Below are 18,236 nucleotides of genomic sequence, written 5' to 3'. Positions count from 1 at the left end.
GTCCTGACTTTTCCAACAACCCAATAGAAGTTCATTATCACCAAATGCAAGGGAGAGAAAAGGCAGGGTAGTCACAACCAGAGACTCAGCTCCAGTAGAATTCTTTCCATCTTTGTTTTTTAAATGAAGGCATCCATGAGGAAATGGAATGGCCCCTTTCTATTAAGATTGTGATAGATGGCTGAAGGTAATATAACTTTTCGGCAACATTTGCATTTTCTGGAAAAGATGTTTGTTTCTGAGGTATAATGGAGGTAATGCCAGTAAACAAGAGAGCAGTTCCAGGTCATTAGCCAACTCACCTTCCATCTTTATTGTCTTATAAATACAGTTTATATTCCCATAAATAAGAACCTGTGTAATACCTATTCTCCTAATAGATGCCTAAGGATTAGTAGCAGATTCTTCCCTTTATAAACAACTGTTCCTATGAGCTAAAGAATTTGAAGCCTCTTGTATATGGGAAAGGCATCCATGTGGGAAAGTGTAGCAGAAACAGTATTATTTCTAACAGAACTCGATCACACACTAAGTCAGGTTCCCTGGCTTATGGAGTTTTAAAAAAAAAAACTCCCATCATATATCTTACCAAACACCCTTTAAACAAAGTTTACTAGGGCAGATACACAGAAGAGTACCTAAGAGGATTGCAGGAAGAACAGCTGCCTACTCTGAGCACATTCACTGCGAGTGGCTTTTCAACTATTTAAAAACTTTAAACAATTACCATTTTGGTCATGGTTTTTAAGACCAGAATGATGGCACATCAGAGGGAGCAGCATGAAACAAAGGCATGTGGCTAACGGAAAAGGAGTCAAGGATTGGAACCCTTCTCTGGGTCTGTTCCCTAGCCAGTAATGCAGAGCCTGAGGTTAAATTCCTTTTCTGCCTCTGAGAATGTCAGCATCAGGGTGAGCACATTTGAGAAAGAGTCACAAGGCAGGGACGGTGGTCCGGGCCTTGACATCAGCTATTTGCGAGACCTTGGAGAAATTAATTTCTCCATGTTCCGCGTTCCTTGTCTGTGAAATGATGAGGTTAATCTCAGGTCTCCCCTGGCACCAGCATTCGGTGAAGACTATTGTTCTTTCAAATGGAGCCAAAGAATATTCTGCCATCATAAAATAAATAAAAGAATCTCTCAGGGCACAGCCTGCTTGCAGGTGAAGCAATTTTGAAAGCTCCAGTCACTGTCTTAGGCCAATAGGAATCACATTCGTTTTTCCTTCGGTCTGGGTAAAAGTAGAAAAACAAAAAAATTAAAGGCAGCTGCATTTGTCATGAATGATCTCAAACTTCTCTGTCAGGGGCCTTTGATGTCCTCTATGGTGGGTCCTAGTGGCCTTGACATTCATCTCTAACCTGTTCTCATTTTATTCCTCAAGAGACCAGGATCTTTTTTTCTCCGCTCTTCCCTTAATGTCCTGTTTGAAACTCATCTGATGAACTGAGAAGTCACACTAAAGCAGAGAATGCCAGCTACATGTCACCCAGAAATTGCTTTCAAACTGTCTCTCTATCTTTGTACTCCCTAAATACAATTATCTACTTAAAATTTTCCTTTCAATGGACACACTACTTTTACTTTTACCAACTGTTGCCTGGTTAGAAATCATGCACTTAACGTGCTACATGTGTTTTCTCGTAATTCACCTTAAAAACACGTAACTATGAAAACCGTATGTTCATCTGTGAATCACCTAAAATCATTTCACGTACCCCGAGTGGTGTGCGTGTTACACTTGTGAGATGCTCTATCAGAGTATGAATGACAAATGCCTTTTTCCAGGGGTATTAGATTTAGATCGAATCAAAATCTCTAACATCTTTTAAGCTACGTGCTCTTTGCTCATAACAATGTGCATTTCAGAGGTGTCACAGGCTAGATGACAAACGTTAAGAAAACATTTTACAGGACATTAATCTTAAGCCAAAGGATTGGAAAGATCCTTTCTTTGTGACTCCAGACATTTTGGAAGCAGAGCGCTTCTTCCTTCATGCCCCTGAAATAATCATATAATAATAGCCATGGTGATAACAAGGATGACAGCTGCATACTGAATGTTGACTACGGGCTGGGGTGCACAGAGCTGCCCTATCTTCCTTTTGCCTGAATTCCTGCCTGCACCACTGGCTGCGATAGCATACAGACCACCTGGGAGACCTTTTTCATGCCTGCCCTTTTTTCATCTCTAAAAACAAACAGTAGGAGGGAAAATAGCCAAACCAAACTCGATGCACCGTGTCTCTCAGGCTTCAGCACAAAACCCCATTTCATGCTCTGAAGACTTGACTTTGACATGGTGCTCAGGTTGCCAAACAGGGTGGGAGCTGGGCCCCCAAGGGGCTCCGGCCACAGACGGGGCAGCACAGCCTCTTCCTGCAGGAGTAGAGTTGCTGTGTGGCTCCTTTTCTCTCTCAGACAAGCAAGCAGAGAGGGGGTAACATGAGTGAAAACCCTGGCATCGTGGCCCGTGGGACTCACTGTATCTTCCAGAATGATGGGGCACCCCTCAGTTCGGGCTGGTCACATTTTAACATCTCAGTTGGGGAACAACTTGGGTTTGGGCCTCTTGTAGACAAAAGGCCTGGGTTCAAATCCTGCCTCTGCCCATTACTGAACTCTATTATTCTGACCCAGTTACTTAACCTCTCTGGGCCTTAATGTCCTCCTATGTATGAGCTGAGAGATGCAAGAGTCTCTGCTTCCTAGGGCCCCTTGATGATTCTGGTGGAATGACTGGAAAGTGTTTGGCACTGTGCTTGGTTCATGGCGTGTCAGTTTCCTATCGCTGCCATAACTAATTATCAAAGACACAGTGACTAAAAACATCTACTTATTGTCTCACAGTCTGCATGGGTCAGAAGGCCAGGTGTAGTGTAGCTCCACAAAGCTTTCTGGTCAGGGTCTCACAAGGCCAAAATCAAAGTGTTGGCTGCACTGAGTTTTTATTTGGAGCCTCCGGGAGACAATCTGTTCCCAAGTTCATTTAGGGGGTTGGCAGAATTCAGTTCCTTGTGACTACAGATTCTGATGTCCCCTTTTTCTTGTTGGCTGTCAGCCGGGGCCATTTTCTGCTCCTAGAAGCCACACACATTCCTTCTCTCAAGGCTTCTCCATTTAGAAACCAGCAACACTGCATAGAGTCTTTCTCAGTCCCCCCCTCTGCCTTTCTCTTCTACTTTTAAGGGATCACATCATTGGGCCCACTTGGATAATACAGAATAACCTCCCTGTTTTAAGATCAACTGATGAATAACTTTAATGCCACCTGCAAATTGCCTTTGCCATGTAACATACGATATTTATGAGTGTAATACCAGGGTGAAAGGTCATGGGGGCCAAAATTCTGCCTACTGTAATCATCCTGTGTTCATTATTGTTCACAGGTCAACTTTACAAAGGAGCACATTTACTGTAACTGACTATAATGCATAGAGACGAAAGACTATAATAATCATCCCTCACTTTGATCTCTGCATTAGCTCCTGCAGAGGGGAGGTGTCCTCATTATTCCCATTCTACAGATGTGAGAATGTGTTAGAACAGTTTCCTATTTGGGGACTTGACAAGATTCCAGGGCATGGTGAAAAAGCCGTGGATTACCTTCATTAGTGGAGATTTACAGTTTTACAGGCAGGGGACACTGCAGTTACAATTTGTGGCCTCCATGAGGGCACAAACGAGTGTCCTGGGTCTCAGTGCTTCTGAGACTGAGATGCACAGCCGTGGTCATCACAGAAGCCAGATCGCTTAGCCATGACTCTCCCGGTCGCAAGTAATAGAAATCCCCTTGATGAAACAGAAACTAAAAAGTAAGAATATGCTTTAAGACTTATGAGTAAGGGTACAAAGGACTCTCACATAATCTATAACCAAGGCCTGGAACCAGGAACAAGGAAGCCTCAGAAAACTCCGCACAACACTCCTGCGTGGTCACTCATCTCTGTGTACCTGCTTGGTTCTTTACTCTTGGCAAACCTGCCATTTTGCACAGCCCCACGCCCATCCTTTCCCCAAATCTAGTTTATCTGTCTACAGTTCATTGACCAACTTGACCGGGCTTCTAAGTTTGAATTCTAAATTCAAGGGGGATAGGTCAAGTCAGTTGTCCATCTCTGTTCTTATCAGCTACAGCCCGAGGGGCAAAAGTCCTGCAGGATGGACACGGCCCAAATGTGCATATGGATGTATGTATGCTGCAGAAGATCACCCTCAGAGTGGCAGTGACCGTGGGCTGAGCAGAAACTTCCAAAGGGGTTTTCTCAGCATTCTTCATTATAGAACCAGAACTCAAAGGACTCGCTCTCTATCTATATGTATTTGCTGAGCAATCACACTTTCTGCGAGTGAGGATGTGATTGGATTTGATCGCCACCGTCACCTGATCAGGCCACAGGCAGTGCTGAGTAGCTGTTAGGTGACGGGTCAGCCCATATGTGGATACTGTTGGCTTGCACCCCTGCTTAGTCACTTGTGACTCAAGTAGCAGGATTGGTTTTCTTCTAGATACAGTGTCGACCCCTGATATTATACCAAAAAGACCTCCTTCAGGCTATTTTCTCAGAAGAAGGTCCAGGCACAGCAGCATCTTGGAGCTTCCTAGATTGCCCACAAATAGAACTAGGTCTTTACTCCAGGTGCTGGGACTCCAGATTTTTTACTCTTTCAATTCACTCTCTTGGAAAAGCTACTGGACTTCATGGAAATATCTCACAACCACATGCTCCATTTACAGCAAATAATGATAGCAAAGGAAGTCAGGGAAGAAAAGACTTGCTTAAGTAATGTCTGGCAAAAAACAAACAAACAAACAAATAAACAAATAAATATGATCTGGCCAGTTAATATCCTTACACTTATTTGTAGAATCTGCAGCTCAACAAGACTCTGAAGATGAATTTTCTGAGCACCGATTATTTCAAGCAGGCAAATTTTTGATAGGGTACTTGGGATTGTAGGTGTCATCATAGTTTCTGCCGTGGGTCAGCTTTTAGATGACTGACTACAACAGTAGTAATAGCTAATCTTCACTGAGCATTTATTAGTATCAGGTACTCTTGTAATCTATGTAAGTATATATGTGGACATACATATACATTCTGAAAGGTAAAACATGTATATGTAAAAATAAATACATAAATTAGGGGCCGGCTGAGTGGCTCAGTTGGTTAAGAGCTCGCTCAAGAGTTTGAGCTCTGAGCAACAGGGGTTCGAGTCAGCCCGAGCTGAGCTGCCGCTGAGCTGCCAACAGGTGGCAGGATGGCTCAGCTATAAAAAAAAAAAAAATAAAATAAAATAAAAATAATAATAAATAAAAAAAAATAATAAATACATAAATTAAAAAGTATACTTCCTCCTCCCCTCATCCCAATCCCATGGTCCCTTACCAAAGGCCAACTCTGTTACCACTTTCTTGGGTATCCTTCCAGCAATAATGTTTGTATCTACAATCACAGATCAAAAGCCCATTATTGTTATACCAATAGCAGAATACTATTCATATTGTGTTTATTCTACAAGAGACTGAAAACGTCCTTTTGTCTTAATAACAAAGAGCAAATAAGTAAATAATTTTAAAAATTGAGTTGTCTAACATGGTTTCATCTGCTCCACAGATTCTAATCCTTTACTGGGTTGCCCATTGATTGAAACTTGATGCAGACAAACAAATTCATTTATATCCCGAGAAACTCCACGATTCTATCTCATTGCTATTCACATCCCACTGCCTTTTATATTACCTGCAACACAAAGATTTTTTTTCAGGAAAAATAACAAGCTAGTGTAACCTGAAACAACTAATGAAAAGCATTGATCCTGATTGGTTTAGTTCCTGAAGATGCACGCAATTACGTTTGTTACCTGAATTTCGAATGGGAATGGGAAACAAGTGGGAATAGGAATGCTCACCTGGCATGGGTTTAATTCGTTTACCACTGTCTTTTTTTTTAAACCAGCTTGAGAACAAAAATATGCTCCCTATTGATCTAATTAGAAGTAGTGATCAAATAAATAAATATTAAAGAAAGAAATTGCACATTTGTAGAACATAAGACAGTTTCGGAGACCTGCTTGTGTAAATGAATTATTTTTGTCTACCCAAACCCAAACCCCCTCCAGTACCACATAAATTAGTAGCCACAGCAAATCAGAATATCTCCAAGGGAAACCTTCTAAACCCTCTTTTAAAAAGAATATCTCACAACAAGGGAATCTGGGTATAAAAAGAGCCATCCTAGCAATTATTAAAAGTAACAAATGGAAACGCTCCTAAGTCTGATAAGCTCACTACAGCGTTTATGGTAATGACAACTGGTCATCAAGAAAACAAATAAGGGAGATGTAATGACGATGATGATGATGATGATGATGATGATGATGATGATGATGGTGATAATAATAATGTTTTGCTTTGTTCTGAATTAACTCGCACCCACTTTTGAAAGCAACTGCCAATAATAACCATGTATGGGGGCATAAGTAGGGTTTATTCTATGAAAATTATTTTACTGCCCAGACTGTTTAACGTGAAATAATAATAATAATAATAATAGTAATAAAAATAGCATGGGATTTGTCTCGATATGACTGCTGGGATTCTGATAGTTAGCTAGCATCGCCTATCCAACAAAAGATGCGCCTGGTTAACTCCAGTTGTTTTACTTGGAACAATGCCTTTCCCAAAATAATTATAAAGCAATTACTTGCCAGTTTTCACTTTATTGGCTACTACTTTTACTCAAAGAATAGCAATTACTACAAAATTACAGTACATGGTTATCTGAACAGTCTTAACCGTGCCAACCAATGATAAATTATACAGTGTAGCTCTAATTATCTATTCTATAGGACATGAATATGCAATGACTGCATAGTTACATATTAATAAGTTATCCTTCATTTTTCAGAGCCTCGTACAGTAAAATACCATCTGATCTTCTTCCGTGTGGGAACCCCAGAGGTCATGCACGTTGTGGCTTTCTGGAAGCCAACAGACTACAACGTGCAAAATTCAGCACTTCCCACCAGTTCTCAATCTCATCCAAGCACACTTGCTAGGTCAGGCAGAAAATAAAAAAAATGAGAAGTAAGAATGTGTTTTGAACCATCCTTTTTTAGCAAGTGTCCTTTCTGATGGAAACTCAGCAGCTGTTGGCTTAGGTCCAAGTATTGCAGGTGCCGAAGCTTGAACGTGCCATCACAGCCTCACCTACACATAATCACTACATGCAGAATACCTGAATTGAAAAGCAGGAAAGAGGCTTGCACTTGGTTTTGGAATGTACATTTGTTGTTTATGATCTCAGGATGTTATTTTGGTTTCTAAAAGTGACCATAAGGAATCAAGTATCTGAGAACTAAGAGTTTAGAAATGCAATCCTCTAATGGACTTTTACTTTTACACTTCCTTTTACAGAAGTAGATTTCACCAAAATCTGAATTGCACGAAGTGAATCGGTCCCGCCAATCTGGAAAAAGCCCATCAAACTGCATTCCACCTGGGTTACTGCACACAAACAATGATTGGCAAGAAAGAGCTTGAAGGAGGCAGAAGACAAAGGATGACAGAACGGCTCTCGCAGCAGTTACTGATGCTCTCTGAGAGTTGTCGCACGGAGGGACAGATCCTGACATGCACAGGTGAGGTGAGAATGAAGTGACAGTGGACAACCTAGCAACATGCTCTCCTACCATTGGCCATACACCTGCTCCAGAGCCTGCCATCCTCTGAAAACTCTCTGCTTTACCATTTGCCTCTGTTTTCCTTGGAACAGAGATGATGCGGACTTGTCAAGGGTTCATCTTGGAGAAGAGCCTGTCGCAAAGGAGTGGGAAGAAGTGAGGGCAGAGAACACGAGTGTGGTGACAGGTAGCCAGCTGGGGCCACTAATGCTGGGGCCACCACAGCAGAAAGGTGGCGATGGGGTAAATCAGATAAAATAAAGCGGCTAACCTCCTTGAAGACTGGCCGTGAGGTCTGGATTCAGTTTAGTACACAATAAACATTTGGTTTTAATGAATACATAAGTAAATGAGTGAATAAGGGGCTCTAGAGAAGTTTTCAGTCCAGGAGCAATGCAAATAAATAAAAGAAAGAAAGAAATTAAGAAAAGATAAGAACTTCTAAAGAAACCATTAGTAAGTGCCAGCAACTCTACATACACCATCATCTTTAGTCTTTGCAAGAGCTCTGTGTGGTGGGTATCGCTATTCTCACTTAACTGAGAAGGATGTTGAGGCTGGGACTGATGAAGTCCCTTCCGCAGTATTACACATTTAGTAACTGGCAGGGCTGGATGTGTACTCCAGTCTGCCAGACTTTAATACTCCATGTTTATTCAACTAGGACACCCACATCCAACAACACCTGACAGAACTAACTTTTAATAAGCACTTACTGGTGCCGGGTGCTTTACACACACCATTTTAGTCAGTGCTGATTATTAAATAATTAGTGATAATTCTATTATCATATGTAATCCACAGATGAGGAAACTGTGCCTTAACGAAGTGAACTGTCTTGCCCAACATGACAGTAAGTCCTAGAGCTGGGATCAAACCCTGATGGAACGGCAAAGCCTGTGCCCTTAGTCACCACCCTCTACCACTCTTGTACCAGAGATCCAAAGGGAACAGGTCACTTCCTGCCACACAGAGGTCTGTGATCCAGTGGAGGAACTCTGGCTGTCCCACAGGAATCATGCTTTCCCAGAGAATTTCATTACTGAATCGCGTTCCTGTGCTGAATGAGCACATTTTCCTCTCCCTGTCTGGTCACCTTTCCTGTTGCCTCGGCTGTGCCTTCACCTCCACACTCCCATAGCAGCCTGGACATGGACCTGTCCTCTTTCCTAATGAGCCCTGATACTTCTGAGGTCTAAGAGGCTAATTCTTACTTCTGTGCCTGTGGGGCCATGTCGAGGACCTGGCTAGGAGCAGATGCTCAAGTGCTTCGGAAAGACGAATGACTGAATGAATAAATGAATGAACAGACATGGAATTCTAGACTGGAAGGGACTTTAGAGAACATGTATTCCAACTACCTCATTTTACAGGGTTATTTTCCTGGATTCAGAAAAATGTTAATTGATTTGCCCAGAAGCAATTTCTAGGTAAATATGCAACACACACACACACACACACACACACACACACACACACACACACACACTCAAATACTAGCCTCATAGTAGGAGTCAAGTATATAAATGTGCCCTTTGAAACAAAGCTTTTGCAGATTTTTAACTTCCTACAGGTTTTTTAGCTATATAGGCCACAGATTGTGATGAGAACACACCCTAATTTGGCAAGTGTTTTGTATCCATAATGAGATTTTCTAAATGTTATCTGTTTTTAGTATATAAAGATATCACGAGTAAAATATTTAGTGTGATTGTGGCACTTGTCATATAGTCTTTCCTCCTCCTATACCCCAAAGGGATTACGTAGCCTGTCGTGGCAGTCAGCAAGGAAGGGGTGCTGGATATTGGTGTATTGTTTCATATGTGGGTCTTTTTAAATGTATAGTTTATGCCTCAGCCGTGAGGAATTCATGAAATCATAGGGAGACTTGAAATGGAGGCACTACATCTGACAAGGGACCTTGTAACTTAACATCCAAACCAGGACTGGACACATGTGTGAGAGAAAGGGGATGTTATTAATAATTAGGTCTGGCCTACCCCAAGCATCTCAGGACAGATAGTAGCCCTGCTCATCTGGACTCATTGACAGAGCACTGCTGAGGAAGTTTTCAATGAGGGTAAGAGGCATGGTTGGGGGGAAAAATGCAGTATGGAAAACATTCTTGGTATGCGAAATGGCAGGGGCAGAGTTTTGTGACTTGTCACCTTTGAGGGATTTGAGACTCTGATGGAAATGACAGACCCTCTCCTCCAGACAATGTACATACATATAATATTTTGCACAAATTTTGGGGGGTGTCTATAAATTCCATCGATAGACTCCTGGACTACTAAATAAGACCCCCGGATTAAGAACCCCGGTTCTAGAGCAGGATTTCTCAGCTTTGGCACTTTCGACATTTTGTGCCAAATAATGCTTTGTCATTGGGGGTTGTCTTTTGCAATGTAGGGCATTTAGCAACACCCCAGCCTCTGCCCACTGGATGCTAGTAGCACCCCACCACCAGTTATGATAACCAAAAATGCCTCCAGGCATTGCCCAGTGTCTTATGGGGGAGGGGCAATACTGCCCCCTGTTGCGATCACTCTCCTGGAGGTAGGAGCGTGAAAAATCTCACATAAGGAATAAGAAGTAGACATCACTTACTAGTATGCAACACATAGCAAACCAGAATTTAATAAAAAGTGAAGCAGTGCAGAGTAAAAATTGTAGCATTCCTCCCTTTGAATCTGTCTGTGCTCTTAATTCATGACAGACACGAGACCGTTCTTCTCACAAAAGAGCACTAATGACACCTACTAGGAGAATCTGGCTCCACGGAAGAGTGTCTGGGCCACCTCCTGCCACCGTCTGACAGGTGCTGAGCGGAAATCATTCCGCAGTAAACATCCTGAAGTGTTTGTAAAAGAGGAGAACCTGTAACCTAAACTGGCAGAAACATTCTGGGGGGCTGTTCCATGTATAATGAATCCTGCAGAGACAGGGCCTAGCAAGCACCTGGGGAAGTGTGGTTTCCAACTGAGTATTTATTAGGCACGCACTGCATCCTCGGCATGTCCTCCTCGTTTGGAAAATGAGGAAATGGACATATGATCTCAAAGATCCTTTCAGCCATAACATTGTGTGATTCTATTAATGTTTGTGTGAGATAGGCATATAGATGATATAGAGACATAGATAACAGATATAGATGTCTCTCTCTCACTTTCTGAACCTCCTGAGCCTCAGTTTCTTCCATGTACTGAAGGCAAACAAGTGCACAGCAAGTCCCAAATGAGGATCTGCAAATCAGCAAGTGGCAGTCTGCATAGGACACCCCTGAGGAATTGGTTAATAGGGCCAATGGGGAAGGGACAGGGACTTGGAGTGTCATTTGCTCCAGGGCCCCACATTTACAAAGGGCCTCAAATGTGAACTATTTGGGCTATCACCAATTGGGATTATCTATCTATATCTACATAACCATAGCTATATTACACACATTAATAGAATCAAAAAATTCTGAACATGTATTAAAATAATGAAATCGCTAAATGGAAGCATATTTTAAAAAATCACAGATTTGGTCCCCCTGTTGTGGCATTTCTTCAGTTTCAATACGCCAGGATCTTCAAACAATGGAAGCAGCTTAAACCCCTCACCACCTCTGCGTCTCTGCTTATGATGAAAATAAATGCCCATGCCCAGCCACTGTAGGTTTAATCTCAGTAGGTCTGGGGTATAGCCTGAGACTCTGCATTTTCGCAAGCACCCTGGCCAATTCTGAGCTGGTGTCCTGGGAGCTAACAAGGGCTTTAGCTGAAGAGAGGAGAAGGAAAAAGGTATTTTTCCCAGGATATTAGACAAAAGGGAAGACAATCGTGGGTAGCTTGAAAAGTTAAAGCTAAAACATTTGCCTTTGCTTCCTGCTCACCTAATGATCTCCGGCTTCTTTTTCAGGGCCCAGCTCACCCCCCTCCCCAACCTCCCCACCTTGTGAAATCCTTTAGGCACTCCCGTGTTCCATAAGTCATCATCATGCACTGAGCTGTGAGCTCCCAGAGACCCAGGGCACACCTTGGCTATAACTTATTTATTCAGTGCCTGGCACCCAACATGTTCAATAAATTTGATAGCCATAATGTCTTATTTTATCATTTTATTACCTGTTACAATTTGCCCCAGAAGATTTCAAATTTCAAGAAAAGGCCATCGATTCTGACCCTCCACGGCCTAAGATTACATTCTGAAACAATACCTGAGACGAGGGAATTGTCAGCACGGTCAGGCGAGGGCTGTCAGGCGAGGGCTGTCTTTTGGGTTGCAGACTTCTTGCTGTGTCCACACTTGGTGGAAGAGACTAGAAACCTCTCTAGAGACTCTTTTTTTTTTTTTTTTAATTGGGGAATTGCGGGAGGGAAACAGCATTGGGGAATCGGGGATGGGGAACAGACAAGTTGCTGTCCTTCAGTTCTTCAGTCTAGTTGTGGAGGACGTCGCTTCACTGGCCCATGTTGGTATTGTCATTGCGCTCTTCTCGGGCGAGGCAGATCGCTCGCCGGCCATCGGATGGCCGCTCACGCCGGCTGCCAGCCACTCACGATAGCTTACGGCAGCCCACTGCCACTCCACTGCAGCCTATACCGTCGCCGGAGACTCACGGTAGCCCAGCTCCAGGTCAAATTGTTGTTCACCATCTTAGCTGTAGAGGGCGCAGCGTCACTGGCCCTCATGTGGGATCCGAACCGGGGCTATGCTGCTCAGAGCTGGCGTCCCAAGCCAACTCTTAACCAACATGCCACTTGGCCAACCCTCTAGAGACTCTTTTATGGAAGCACTGATCCCATTCATGAGTATTCTACGCTCATATCCTAATCACCTTTCAAAGGCCCCACCTACTAGGGTAAGGATTTCAGCATAAGAATTTTGAGGGGCACAGCATTCAGACCCTATAACACATACGCATGTTATTGAATAAGACGATAGTGCATTCTAACCACGTTAACTTTTTCACTGCCCTAATTTATTTCCAGTTTGTTCTCCAAAATGTGTCAAAAATTCACAGAAAATAATTACAGTATTCATATTTTTAAGTAAATACAGTTAAGGTGCTACATTTTGTTAAAATAAATGATTACTTTAAAGTATAAACATTTCCTATTGTTATTCATTCTTGAAAAACACAAAAATATAGAAAAATGTACATCTGCTTTCCTAAACTTCCTTTCTGGAGCACTGAGCTCATGGGGTAAAGACTAAACCCGCAGTCAGCGGCATTGAAATCTCATTCGACTATAGACGAATGTTGCAGCGAAAATGTTAAGTTCTGTGGTAATTACAGAAGTGTAAGACATGGTGCCTGCCTTAAAATTGTTGCAGTCTTCTCGGAAAAAGGACACTCACATATGAAACAAGACAGCAATAAACTCAGAAGAACTGAGAATTTAATTGTGTTCTACAAGCTCCCGAGAGGGAGGCCACAAAGGGCTAAAATGTCTCCTTTCAACGTCTCAGACGCTACAGAGATATTTCTCCCAAATGGGCTGACCTTACCAGACTTAAGCTGATTTAGAAAAATAGATAGGATTTTAATAGAGAGAACAGAACAGGAAGGGCATTCTGAGCAAGGGGAATAGCCAGAGAAAAAAAACGAAAGAAAAATGAAGCCAGAAATCAACGTGGTATATTCCTAATACATACCTGAGACAGGCCCGAACCCATCTGGGGTACAAGGAAGGAAGAGGCGGGGTGGATACTGGTTATAAAGGACCAATTCTCAGAAACTACAGAAAAAGGATAGATTAAAAAAGAAAAGAGGGCCGGCCAAGTGGTGCGATGGTTAAGAGCTGGCTTGGGATGCCAGAGGGCCCCAGTTCGGATCCCACATATGAGGGCCAGTGACACTGCCCTCTACAAAAAAAACAAAACAAAAAAAAAAAAAGGAAAGAAAAAAAAAGTATAGGTAAGAGGATACATTCATTTGAAAACCATAAGTGGACGTTAGTTTGTTTTGCCACCCCCTATTTTATGGGAGGAAACCAGAGGGTGAGAGACACACTATGACACACGGGTCTTCCGGCCAGCCCACCATGTCCACTGCCTGCCCCTTCCCAATGGGTGGCACGCCTCTGCAAGTTTCACACTTCCTGACATAAAAATTTAGTTTGAGAGTTAGTCTGGAGATTTGATATTCCTCAAATGGAAATGGCCATTTTTTGAATAGTCTTTCTACAAGCCTCTGAACTGAATAGTGAGAACATAAATTTAAAAAAACAAACACATTTTTTTTTCTTTTTTGATACATTTATTTTTTTTGCTTTGATCTGCAAATTTAAGGCCTTATGAACAGCAGCTAACCAGAGAACTAGATCTCAAAAAATATGTCCAATATTGTTGTCATCCTAAAGTGCCAATCTATAGAGTGGGTGGAAGGCAGGCCATAGACATAGCAGTAGGTTTGTTTTCTGACTCCAGAACTTTCTAAATGTGTGACATTGAGTAATTCACTTCATCTCTATAAATTATGTTCCCTCATCTATAAAATTAGTTTGAAAAAAATCGCCTAAGCCCTGGAAGTTTTGTACAGACCTTGTTTTAGACAAGGCATGTAAAGTACTTAATAAAAAGCGTAGAACATGTTGAGTCCTCAGTAAATGCTAGCTATTATTTGCTATAATACCTTCAAATACATAGTGTTTTAAAAGAAGATTTGGAAGTTATACCCTAGAGTGACAGAGTGTATACTGATTTGTAAGTCTTATATGAAATTCACTTAGCAACTCACTTTGCTTTTTGGTTTACAAGTGAAGTTTATATGTCTATCAAAGAATAGATAGACTGAGCACATGCTTCAGGCCCAGAAAAGCAGGAATCCCCATAAATGACATCATTCTATTTCAATGAATATATTCCGAATTTTGCAATCATAATATCTAGAACTAAGATATTTTAATTTCAACATACATTCAAACTTTGTGTGATTATAGATTGTTATTGTTTTCTGTGTGATTATGTATGGCAAGTAATATTTGCAGAGTTTAGGGGTTCCAAAGGTCTTAACTGGCCATAGGTGGTGAGTGGAGAGGGCCTAGGGCTGAAGTCCAGAGGTACCACAAAGCCCCTGAAAGTCTGTAAATTTTGGAATCTTGAAAGGATCTATTAGCTATTATCAGATTCTCAAAGGGCGTCCATGATAATAAAAACTTAAAGATCTATTGAACAATATCAATAAGAGAATGATAAAATCAATAATTGCACACATAACAGGCTGATCATTAGCAGCTCTTATAATTGTGTAGATCTATATGTAATGACATTGATAAAACACCTATGATATATTGTGATAAAAGCAAGTTACAGAATTATCTTTTTAAGTTGCTGAATGTATTTATGGGTCATATTTTTATAGATACTAAGGACATATAGTATTTCTAAGCAGATGTCATATACAGCATATGCAGTACAAGTTTTTATAAAATAAAATTTTTTATATATATTCTGGGGGTGCCAAAAAAATGTATACACATTTTTAAGAGATGTTATCTATGCTCAAGCAGTAGTTTGCTGTAATCAGAAGTGCCTGGATGCTGATGGTAACCACTTTGAACACCTCTTGTAATTGCAGAAGTCAAATGTGACTTGTATTAATCTTTTGTTATCAGTATATATTGAGTATTACAATTAATACAGTTTTTTCCTTTCTTAAAAACCATATATTTTTGGCACCGTGTGTGTGTGTGTGTGTGTGTGTGTGTGTGTGTACACGTGTGTGTGAGTACATACGATGTACATATTTTAAAGAGCTTAGAAAATATATTCCAGTGGTTAATAATGGTTATCTTTAGGTAGTAAAACTAATATATGAGGCATTCATTTTTAACTACCCTAGTTTCTCAATTTAAGTTCCTTTTTTCTTCACATTTTAATATTAATGAAATCAGAATTCACCATATAATCAAAATATGCCCTTAATTAAGTCTTTCTTTGCTCCCTTCTCTCCAAAAATCCCCTTATGATATATGACAGGTCTTGCAATTGGGGGTGAATTCAAGTTAGGAAGATATAGCATATATATGTCTCTGAATTGCTTAAATTTTTTACAAAAAGCAAATATCTGTTTTAGGATTCTTTTCCCCTTAAAACAACCACCAAAGTAGATAAAGTTTTAAGCCCCTTACTTTTGTTCCATATCTATTACTCAAATAAACTAGGTCACAGGAATCTACCTATAGAAATTCAGTATTTGCATATATTTGCCTATTACTCAGTATCATTAAATGCTAGTTCCTTAAACCTTTCTAGAAAAGCTCTCCAGGGGTAAAACTGCATGATCAAGAAATATTGGAGCTAAAGGACTCTTTTACCTCTCAAATATAATAACTTCACATGGGTACAAATGCATGATAATACGTACATTATTATAGTGCTTACAATAAGTGAGACACTGGTCTGAGCCCTTTACATGCATTCTTTTATTTAATTTTCAAAATAATGGCATAAAATAAGTTCAGTATATTAAGCCCAATTGACAAGTGAAGGAACCGGGGCTTAGAGACCAAAAATGACGCTGAGCCCATAGCTGGTGTGAAGCAGTGGCAGAAGCCCTGCAGATGGAGGCCTACCTCTAAAGCTTCATTTTTAACCATCGCATTACTGCTTCTCCACCTCTTCTAGCGCCATGCTCTCAACCAAAGAAATAATACAGAAGTACCTGGGAATTCTTGTGTTCACCTGTGATTAAGCTGCGTGTTTCCCAAACAGCAGAAGAATGAGCAATGACACAGGGCAGACCAGTGTAAGGACTTGATTCAGGGATCCTGCAAAAGCAAACGTGCTCACCAGGCTCGTTTCCTCCAGAATGGACCAGGGTCTGACTATGGCCCTGTGGAGTAGACGGTCTGTTCAAGGGTTTCTACAGGTATGGCAGGAGCAGGTGGCAAGCATTAGCCCTGGTCTACATCTAATTAAGATTTTGCCAGGTCTGCTCCTATTTAGATTGCCAAGGTTTGTGCAGCTTAAAAGGCACGCTACCTTTCTTCAAAGCTAAGTGGAATGAACAAAGCCTAATTAAATGTGATTTTTCCAGTGGGTTCGGTATTTATAAGCAGACAGCTCACCAGCTTCAAACGTGAGTGTTGGTAGCAGCAGAGGAGAGGATGTTCAGAGAGGTTAAAAATAAATGACTGGAAGATGAGGCTCAAAAACCTGTTAGTGCCAAGTCAGATGACTTATTTCCATAAATCATTCCAGTGTTCCGAGTTCCCATGTTAAAATAATTCAAAAATAATTTTGCACCGCCTTTTGATCTGAAATCATAGTGAGTGCTGCCACTGAAATAGATAAAAATTAAGTGTCTCCATTTCTTCGGAAACAGGGCACAACCAAATTGCTCCATCGTAAATTTTAACACCCATAACTCAGTGCTCTATAGGGACTGTGCTCAATTTGCTAGGTTTTGCTACCACAGGAAACGAACAGCAATTAGCTATGGGATAGAAAACTTGGAATGAAAGCCTTGGGGACAAAAAGGACAATCAAAAGAATTTCCCAAGCAGCCCCAATTTCAGGGGTGATAAGAAGAATGAGTCCGTACGTATGTGTCACAATTGTTTTGGGTGGTAGGGGGATAGCAGCTGACACCACTGATCCCCTTCTATTTGCTCAGCTATCAACCTTTGCCTATATTTCTTTTCTTGGTACCTAGTATGAACCTTAAAGCTTTCTGTCACCTGCAGTCCCTTCACATTTTCACCCTGATTACCTTCCTCCTATCTTTGATATCAATAGATGGAATCAACAGCCCACAGTTATTTATTTGTCATTGACATTCTTTTATTTTTAGGACGTAGACAAGATAACGTTCTGTTCCTGCTTTTAAATGTTTGCTGGTTCCTTACCTATAAAATAAAGTACTAGCATGGCATAGGCAAGTGTTCACATTTGGTCTTATTCTCCATTTCCAGAGAAGTTGCTCATTACCCTTTATCAAGACACTCCCTCCTCTGTCGCCACAATGAACAACACTCCATTCTCTAAATGTGTCATGCACGTTCACGTCATCAGATCATTCATTCATGTTATTCTCTCTGCCTAAAGTCCTCTTTTCCCAACCTCTCCTGTATCTGGTAGAGGCCCAATGTCCAAGGCCCAAGTCCAATGTCAGCTCTTTGGAAAAGCTTCCTGGAAAAGAATTAAATGGTCCCATTCTTTGTCCAAATGGCACATGGATCATATCACAGTTCTGTGTTCATTACATCACACCGTACTATCTGTCAGCCAGTGTGTGTAGGGCCTGTGTTCATACAGAGAGGATGCCCTGCAGTCAGGAACCCATGGCTGACCTGTCCCTGTACACTACTGCACCTTGCACAGGATGATCAAGGTATGCTTATGAATGAATGAACATGTGAAACATGAGGGCAGAGACAGAGAACAAAGATGAGGATCAAAAATCTGCTCCATAGGGCCGGCCGAGTGGCGCAATGGTTAAGAGCTGGCTTGGGACACCAGAGGGCCCCGGTTCGGATCCCACATATGAGGGCCAGTGACACTGCCCTCTACAAAAAAAAAAAAAAATCACAATGAGCTATCACTTCACACCTGTTAG

The 18,236-nt window shown here is 41.4% G+C and overlaps 1 protein-coding gene across 3 annotated transcripts in view; it reads right to left on the bottom strand.

Annotated features, from left to right (window-relative positions):
* The window catches only part of KCTD16 (potassium channel tetramerization domain containing 16), a 257,181-nt gene that overhangs the window by 91,752 nt on the left and 147,193 nt on the right, over positions 1 to 18,236 (bottom strand). The window lies entirely within an intron of this gene.

This window comes from Hipposideros armiger, unplaced genomic scaffold (assembly GCF_001890085.2).
Source record: "Hipposideros armiger isolate ML-2016 unplaced genomic scaffold, ASM189008v1 scaffold_11, whole genome shotgun sequence".
Classification (NCBI taxonomy): domain Eukaryota; kingdom Metazoa; phylum Chordata; class Mammalia; order Chiroptera; family Hipposideridae; genus Hipposideros; species Hipposideros armiger.
Note: the sequence above shows the minus strand (reverse complement) of the source record. Positions and strands in the feature narration are given on the sequence as shown.